General features: G+C 42.3%; 1 non-coding gene across 1 annotated transcript; it reads right to left on the minus strand.

Annotated features, from left to right (window-relative positions):
* Positions 1 to 546: 546 nt before the first annotated feature.
* trnam-cau (transfer RNA methionine (anticodon CAU)) lies at positions 547 to 619 on the minus strand. The gene has a single exon. It is a non-coding gene; the product is annotated as a tRNA-Met (tRNA).
* Positions 620 to 8737: the final 8118 nt, after the last annotated feature.

Genomic DNA, 8737 nt, shown 5'->3' on the forward strand with positions numbered 1-8737 from the left:
GTTGAGGCCAATTCACTAAATATATTCAAAAGGGAGTTAGATGAAGTCCTTACTACGCGGGGGATCAAGGGGTATGGCGAGAAAGCAGGAAGGGGGTACTGAAGTTTCATGTTCAGCCATGAACTCATTGAATGGTGATGCAGGCTAGAAGGGCTGAATGGCCTGCTCCTGCACTAATTTTCTATGTTTCTATGTTTCTAAAACATTTTTTCAAAAAGTTATTTTTTGTATAAAATATTTAATTAATTTTAAATATGAATGTGTTTTTAAAATGTATTTTCAGTGTTTCTGTGTTTTCATACTTACAGCAGCTCCGTACGTACAAAATAACCAAAAGTATGAATGGGGATCCTCCTACTCTGATATAGAAACATAGAAAATAGGTGCAGGAGTAGGCCATTCGGCCCTTCTAGCCTGCACCGCCATTCAATGAGTTCATGGCTGAACATGCAACTTCAGTACCCCATTCCTGCTTTCTCGCCATACCCCTTGATCGCCCTAGTAGTAAGGACTTCATCTAACTCCTTCTTGAATAAAAAATGTCTGTGCCCCGTGTGAGGATCAAACTCACGACCTTCAGATTATGAGACTGACGTGCTACCTACTGCGCTAACGAGGCTGATTGGTTGAGCCAGCCCAAATTATCCCAGAGATCCATACGAAATCCGCAAGATCCTGCGATACGTGGGCCCCTACACCGGCCTTTGTGTAGAGCTCCAGTACCACAAGTTGCCAAACCTCTGGACCACCAGGTACTTTCGTAGAAATTATTGCAGTTGGAGGCATCCGCCCACGGGAATGGTCAGGACTGGTCAGGTGGGCAGAAAAGTTCCAAATGGAATTCAATCTGGGGAAGTGTGAGGTAATGCCTTTGGGGAGGGATAACAAGGCAAGGGAATACACAATAAATGGTATGACACTGAGAAATGCAGAGGAACAGAGGGACCTTGGAATGCATATCCACAGATCCCTGAAGGCAGCAGGACAGGTAGATAAGGTGGTTAAGAAGGCATATGGGATACTTGCCTTTATTATTCGAGGCATAGAATATAAGAGCAGGCAGGTTATGCTTGAACTGTATAAAACACTAGTTAGGCCACAGCTAGAGTACTAAGTGCAGTTCTGGTCAGATGTGATTGCACTAGAGAGGGTACAGAGGAGATTTACAAAGAGGTTGCCTGGCCTGGATAATTTTAGCTTGTGTTGGGGACTTTGCTTTATCTTCCTTGACTAGCCAGTGCCATTTGGTGGCTGTTGTCTAACTGGTATTTTATAGTGATTGTAATGCTTGCTGGTGTAGCTGTGCCTGTCTCGCAAACCCATGGTTTTAAATGGTAATTATTTAATCTTCTGAACGGTTGGAATCAAGCAAGATTGGATAGGCTGGGGCTGTTTTCTTTGGAACAGCGGAGGCTTAGGGGAGATCTAATTGAGGTTGACAAAATTATGAGGTGCCTAGATAGAGTGGATAGGAAGGACCTATTTCCCTGAGCAGAGGGGTCAATAACCAGGGGGAATAGATTTAAAGTAAGTGGTAGGAGGTTTAGAAGGGATTTGAGGAGGCACTGGTACCAGTACTGGGGAAAGAGGGAGCTATTCTGTTGGGGTGGGTTCCACTTAAACTGAGCTGGGACCAGTGTCCTGGTGAATCGAATAACTAGGGCTGTAGATAGAGCATTAAACTAAAAGGGGTCAGGAGGGTTCGGGTGAAGGGATATGTATAAATCTAAAGAGAAAAGTGATGGCCATAGAGCAATGTAATTATTTGGGTAAAGAGAAGCAGAGTGTGACAGGAAGGGACAGAGGGGTAGGACTCTGAAGGGCAATGGGGCTATCAGCGACCATTCCACAAACAGTTGGCAGCCACTTCACTCCATAGTGTGGCCGCCAATTTGTGGTGGTAACAGATCTTAGGGAGAGGGGCAATCTTGGCCCCAGAGAGTTTAATGGTAATAGTGCAACCATGAATAAGACCAAATCAGGGTAAAATGGTAAAATGGTAAAATTAAAGGCGCTGTATCTGAATGCACAAAGCATTTGTAACAAGATAGATGAATTAATGGCAGAACTAGAGATAAATGGGTTTGATCTAATAGCCATCACAGAGATATGGTTGCATGGTAACCAAGGTTGGGAATTAAATATTCCAGAGTACTTGACATTTTGAAAAGACAGGCAAAATGGAAAAGGAATGGTAGCCCTGATAAAAAAAAAAGGCTGACATTGGGACAGTAGTGAGGAAGAATCTTGGCTTCGAAAAGCAGGAAGTAAAATCAGTAGGGGTGGAGATGAGAAATAACAAGGGCCAGAAAACACTGGGAAGAGTAACTTATAAGCTCCCTAACAGTAGCTATACTGTTGGTCAGAGTAGTAATCAAGAAATAATAGGAGTTTGTAACAAAGGTATCGCAATAATCGTGGGGGGACTTGAATCTTCATATAGACTAGACCCATCAAATTGGCAAAAGTAGTTTGGAGGACGAGTTCATGGAATGGATTTGAGACAGTTTCTGAGAACAATACATTGTGGAACCAACCAAGAAAGAGGTTATTTTAGACCTTGACTTGTGTAATGAGATAGGGTTAATTAATAATCTCATAGTGAGGGATCCTCTGGGGATGAGTGATCATAATATGATAGAATTTCGCTGTGAGTTCAAGAGTGACATACTTAAATCTGGAACGAGAGTATCAAACTTAAATAAAGCCAATTACATAGGTGTGAGGCGTGAGTTGGGAAATGAGATTAAAAGATATGATGGTAGAAAGCAATAGCGAACATTTAACTAAATATTTAATAATTCTCAATGAATATACATTCAGTTGAGAAATAAAAACTCCACGGGGAAAGTGATCCAACTACAGCTAACTGAAGAGGTTAAGGATAGTATTAAATAAAAAGAAAAGTCTTATAATGTTGCCTTGAAGAGTAGTAAGCCTGAGGATTTGGAAAGTTTTAGAAACCAGCAAAGAATGACCAAAAAATTGATAAAGAGGGAGAAAATAAAATATGAGAATAAACTAGCAAGTAATATAAAAACAGATTGCAAGAGCTTCTATAAGTATGCAAAAAGGAAAAGAGTAGCAAAAGTAAATGCAGGCCCCTTAGAGGCTGAGACATGAGAACTTATAATTAGGAATAAGGAAATGGCAGAGACGTTAAGCAAATATTTTGTATCTGTCTTCATAGTAAAATACACAAAAAAGGTATCAGAAATAATGGGGAACCAAGTGTCTAATGAGAGTGAGGAACTTAAAGTAATTAACATTAGTAAAGAAAAAGTACTGGAGAACTTAATGGGACTAAAAGCCATCAAATCCCCATGGCTTTTAAAAGAGATGGCTGCAGAGATAATGGATGCATTGTGATCTTCCAAAAATCCCTAGATTCTGGAACGGTCCCAGTGGATTGAAAGGTAGCAAATATAACATCGTTACTCAAGAAAAAAGGGAGATAGAAAACAGGGAACTACAGGCCAGTTAGCCTGACATCAGTCATAGGGAAAATGCTGAAATTCATTATTAAGGAAGTAGTAATGGGGCACTTAGTAAATCCTAATATGATTAGGCAGAGTCAACATAGTTTTATGAAAAGGAAATCATGTTTGACAAATCTATTAGAATTTTTTAAGGATGTAACTAGCAGGGTAGATGAAGGGGAATGAGTGGATATAGTATATTTGGATTTTCAAAAGGCATTCGATAAGATGCCACACAAAAGTTTCTTAGCAAAATAATGGCTCATGGGGTTGGGGGGTATTATATTAGCGTGGATAGAGGATTAATTAAATGACGGAAAGCAGAGAGTAGGAATAAACAAGTCATTTTCAGGTTTGCAGGCTGATCCTAGTAGGGTACCGTAAGGATCAGTGCTGGGGCCTCAGCTATTTATATATTAGATGAAGGGACTAAGTGTAATGTATCCAAGTTTGCTGATGATAAAAAGCTACGTGGGCAAATAAGCTGTGAGGAGTATATAAAGAGGCATATAGACAGGCTAAGTGAGTGAGCAAGAAGGTGGCAGATGGAGTATAATGTGGGGAAATGTGAGGTTATTCACTTTTATAGGAAGATTGGAAAAACAGGTTATTTTTATAATGGTGATAAACTATTAAATGCTGGTGTTCAGAGGGATTTGGGTGTCCTTGTAAATGAAACACAGAATGTTAACATACAGGTACAGCAAGCAATTAAGAAGGCAATTGGTATGTTGGCATTTATTGCAAGGAGATTGGAGTATAAGACTAAGGAAGTCTTACTGCAATTGTGCAGAGCTTGGGTGAGCAGGTGTCACCCAAGTTGAAATTGCCCATTTTTGCGCCGCCCATTAGCATCTCTGGGGGCGTTAATGGGCTGCAAAACACTTTCCGCCCGTGGGGTGGGGCGCTACCAACTCCTGGGAAATTGCTCGGGAGTTATCAGCAGTGCACAACCACCGACCCCTTTCCGCCCCACGGTGGATATTGCCCCGTGCCCCACGAGGCTTGTGTGAGCAGGTGTCAGTGCCAGCTTCGTGGGTCACGAACTGGTCCTAAAGGGAAGTTTGCGAGCACCCCACGCCACCATCTTGGCAGTTCTGCCGCCTCACCGGTCGGCTCCAAATCTTGTCCTCTAGCGTGGTCCGGGCGATATTTCGCCTTTTTTGCCGGTAAAAGGTACTCGCCTAAATTGGCCAAAGTTAACGAATGGCAGTTTTGAAATATCACCAAAAAGTGAATCGATGACGTGCAACGCCAAAAAAAAAACGCACTGCTTAAAATTTGACATTCGGCAAAGCCATACTCAGGGTGAAAAAAAATAGTAACGCCTGAGAAAAGCCTGCATTGAAGTCAGGTTAACCTGGCGTGCTTAACACCCAGCGCTGATTTGAACGCTAGGGTCGAAGTTCGCGTAGGTGACGTTAAGTCGGTGTTGCACTCTGACTGATGTCACCGTGCCGCCATTTTTTTCAGGGCACTGCCAGTTACCAGCAACACAAAGGCCTCCAGCTGGTGCAAGAGTGACGGCTGTCATTTTTTCTTGCATTGCTGGCACGACCAGGTGGTAATAAGGACATCAATTTCTCACCCTTGGACTCTAATGGAATCACGGAATATAGGGATCGGGCGGTAAATTTTGGTTGAGGTTGAAGATCAGCCTTGATCTTATTGAATGACAAAACAGGCACATTCAGAGGCTGAACTCCAAGTCATCGTTAACATCTTCACCGAGGCGTACGAAAGCATAGGCCTTACGCTAAACATCCGTAAGACAAAGGTCCTCCACCAACCTGACCCCGCCACGTGGCCCTGCCCCCCAGTCATCAAGATCCATGGTGCGGCCCTGGCCAATTTCCATACCTCGGGAGCCTATTATCAGCAAGGGCAGACATCGATGACGAGGTTCAACACCGCCTCCAGTGTGTCAGTGCAGCCTTCAGCTGCCTGAGGAAGAGAGTGTTTGAAGATCAGGCCCTCAAATCTGGCATGAAGCTTATGGTCTAGAGTTTTCAATGGATACAATAGCTGTTGTGTTTAAAGAACACATTGAATAGAATTATAGTATTTGGCATAGTTTCATGAATGGTAAGAAAGAAAGCGCTTGCATTTATACAGCGGCTTTTACAACCTGAAGATGTCCCAAAGCGCTTTACAGCCAACAAAATACTTTTGAATGGTAATCCCTGTTGTAATGTAAGAAACGCAGCAGCCAATTAGTGCACAGCAAGGTCCCACAAACTACAAATATGATAATGACCAGATCAATCTGTTTTTTTTTAGTGATGTTGGTTTAGGGATAAATATTGGCCAGGACACTGGGGATAACTTCCCTGCTCTTCATCGAAATAGTGCGGTGGCATCTTTCACGTCCACCTCAGAGGGTAAACAGAGCCTCAGTTTGATGTCTCATCCGAAAGACGGCACCTCCAACAGTGCAGCACTCCCTCAGTACTGGCACTGGACCTGTCAGTCTAGATTTTATGCTCAATTCTCTGGAGTGGGTCGTATGACATGGATGTGTGTTGGGAGATAGATGAGCTAAAAGTGAGGTGTGAATAAATCTAATTCACAATTCTTACTCATAGTCCAACCAAGAAAAACTGATGAAACTTATTAAGAACATACAGGCTATTATATCAGGATCTAGTAAGATTCAAAACAATGATTATTTCAGATCCAGCATCTTTGAACTACTTATTAGATTCATATTGTAATAACTTTGTTCGATGACACACACAAATAAATTGTAACTTCATTTGTCTTTATTGCAAAATTGAAGTTCTTTTTCCATAAGAAACCTGCATGTATTCAATGAGATTATAATGAGATATCAATACAATGGTATGCAAAGTGACATGGATATTATTTGATGCATTTTTCTTTTTTCCTGCCAAATTTCCCCCGCCCTCATCTCCTCTCCTGCAGACTTTGACACTTCCCCTCCTTAAGAACTTGGGGTAGAAATTAGACCTCATTTTGCCCATTTTATGGGCATAAAATGGATGCAATAAGTCCAATTTCAGGAATCAATGTCCTGTGCCTCAAGGATGTCTGTAATGCATGTGACCTGATACTGGGCCGGGCTTTTTTCAGGTGTCACCAACGGCTGCCTAAAACAGGTGTTAGACCCCTTACTTATGCAGGTGATGGGCCTGACGCTTGTTTTGGACCACCTCCGTGAAACTGGAATCTGATGAATGGAGCCGATCAGGGCCTACTCCACTCAGGATTCTTCAGTGGTCATTGCGGCCTAAGCAGTGAGCATCACCAAAAGGTCTGTCTTTTTAAAAAATTGTTCCCGTGGAGCCAAGATGAGCAGGAGTGCTCTGTCAAACTCCATAGTACCTGAGATCACCCTTTTCCATCACCGCTCCAACCCACCTCCCTTTGGTCCACTTCCAGTGAGGCAATTGGCCTGAAATTCATCTACTTAAAATGGGCGAGCTGTCCGTGGAGATGCAACAGGCGCCAGCAGCTCGCCCAGATTATTTAGATGAGGTGCGAGCCCAATTTCAATGCCAGCTTTGGACCTCCCAGTTCTGGCGTGCGTTGTGGCCGTACCACCATCTTCGCAACCGAAACTGGGTGCAAATGAATTTCTACTCCCTTGACTCTTCATTGAGGTATAGTTCCATTGGTGCCAGTTGGCCAACAGTGTCAGCCTTGACAATGAATGTCAACAGACTATTCAAAAATGGGGGAGTGGGGGTGTCACTGCATCCAATTCCCACTCTGTCTCACTTAATGTCCACATGCAACTTCTGCTAGGCTATCTAGAGAAGCACCATCACTGATTTTCTTATGCCATGTCTGGGTCAGCAAAGAACAGATCCAAATCTGTGCCATCAGCTGCAAGGATGACGAGGACATGGCCGACGATCGCGATATTGACGTTGAGATCAACAACCTCAGCAAAAACTGGGGATTAAATCTGGGACCTTACTGGTCTGAGTTGCTCAGCTGCTCACTGGCTAAATTTATGGAGCTGTTGGAGAGCTTAAATCTTATACATTTATAAGAAATAGTTGCACAACATTAGTAAAGCCTGGTGTGTTTGTCTTTTGAGACAATGTTTTGCACTCTTATCTTGAACGTGTGGTTTCCTGAATGTAACTGGCTCTCTGCACAATCAGTTCAGACATGAGCAAGGCATTGTCCACTGCTATGATTAACAAAATTGTTATGATCAGAGCTCGAATTTGACACCTTCTCCAAGACCTCGCCAATAACCTTTTTACCAAGCTTCACTACCAACCATTCAGGGCAAATCTCTCCTTTGTGCTTGTCAGCTTTAATAGACTGAATGTCACTTCTGCCTGTAAAAAGTGCCCGCACTTCAGCTGTCAGTCAGCCCTTGCAGTGTCAGCTGAGAGCATGGCTGGAGCCTGCTGGATTAGAGGGTAGTTACCATAGCTGTCAGACTACTGACAGCCTGACACCCACATTCAACACTTCCTTCCATTCCCTGTGTAGCATTTTAGAGCTTTCTTGAAATGAAGAATACAAATCACAATTTCTTCTGCTATGACACCTCCTCATTTCTTCATCCGCAAGCAGGCCTTTGACCTTAGATAAGCAGTTTTATTATGTATGTATAAAAATAATGAGCATTTCTGTCCAAAGAGAGTTAATGTGGAGTACTTACTAATTATAGTTTGTTATGGAGTATAAGGTTAATATTCCTTCATGTAGTTCTGATTTTGTTTCCCCTCTTGGCCCTGACAAATCTTAATGAAAGTTTTTGAGACTTGACTGCAATAATAAGCAGACATTCACATGTCCTCTGTGTCAAGGCTTGAGCATTAAGCTTTTCTTTTTTTTTACAACAGTTTGCATAGCCTAAAGCATCTATTAAAATCCCTTGTAAAATTCATAACATAAAGAGTGCAGTGCGGGTTATGTCTAAAGGGAGAGAGAGTAAGCTGCTTATTAGCAAAAAGTCAGAAACCCAGGGCCAATTACAGATCACAAAAAGAAGGAAAATTAAATGACAGGGGAAATAATTTTTTAAACTCAATGGGCTCAGGTGAAGAAAAAAACCCAAGATGTAAAAGTGTGCTCAAAACATGTAATTAATCAGAACTAGTGCAAAGCAAATGGCAGAAGTATCTCAATGAAATCTATGCAAAACAATCCTTAGCACTTGCTGCTCAGACGCATATAGACTAAATTGGTAGGATTTAGATGCAGTCCCTTAAGAAGAAAAGCAGAGCTGCAAGGAGAAAGTGAGCTCAAGAGATGCATAAGAAATCTCTGTG

This window comes from Pristiophorus japonicus, chromosome 3 (assembly GCF_044704955.1).
Source record: "Pristiophorus japonicus isolate sPriJap1 chromosome 3, sPriJap1.hap1, whole genome shotgun sequence".
NCBI classification, from domain to species: Eukaryota; Metazoa; Chordata; class Chondrichthyes; family Pristiophoridae; genus Pristiophorus; species Pristiophorus japonicus.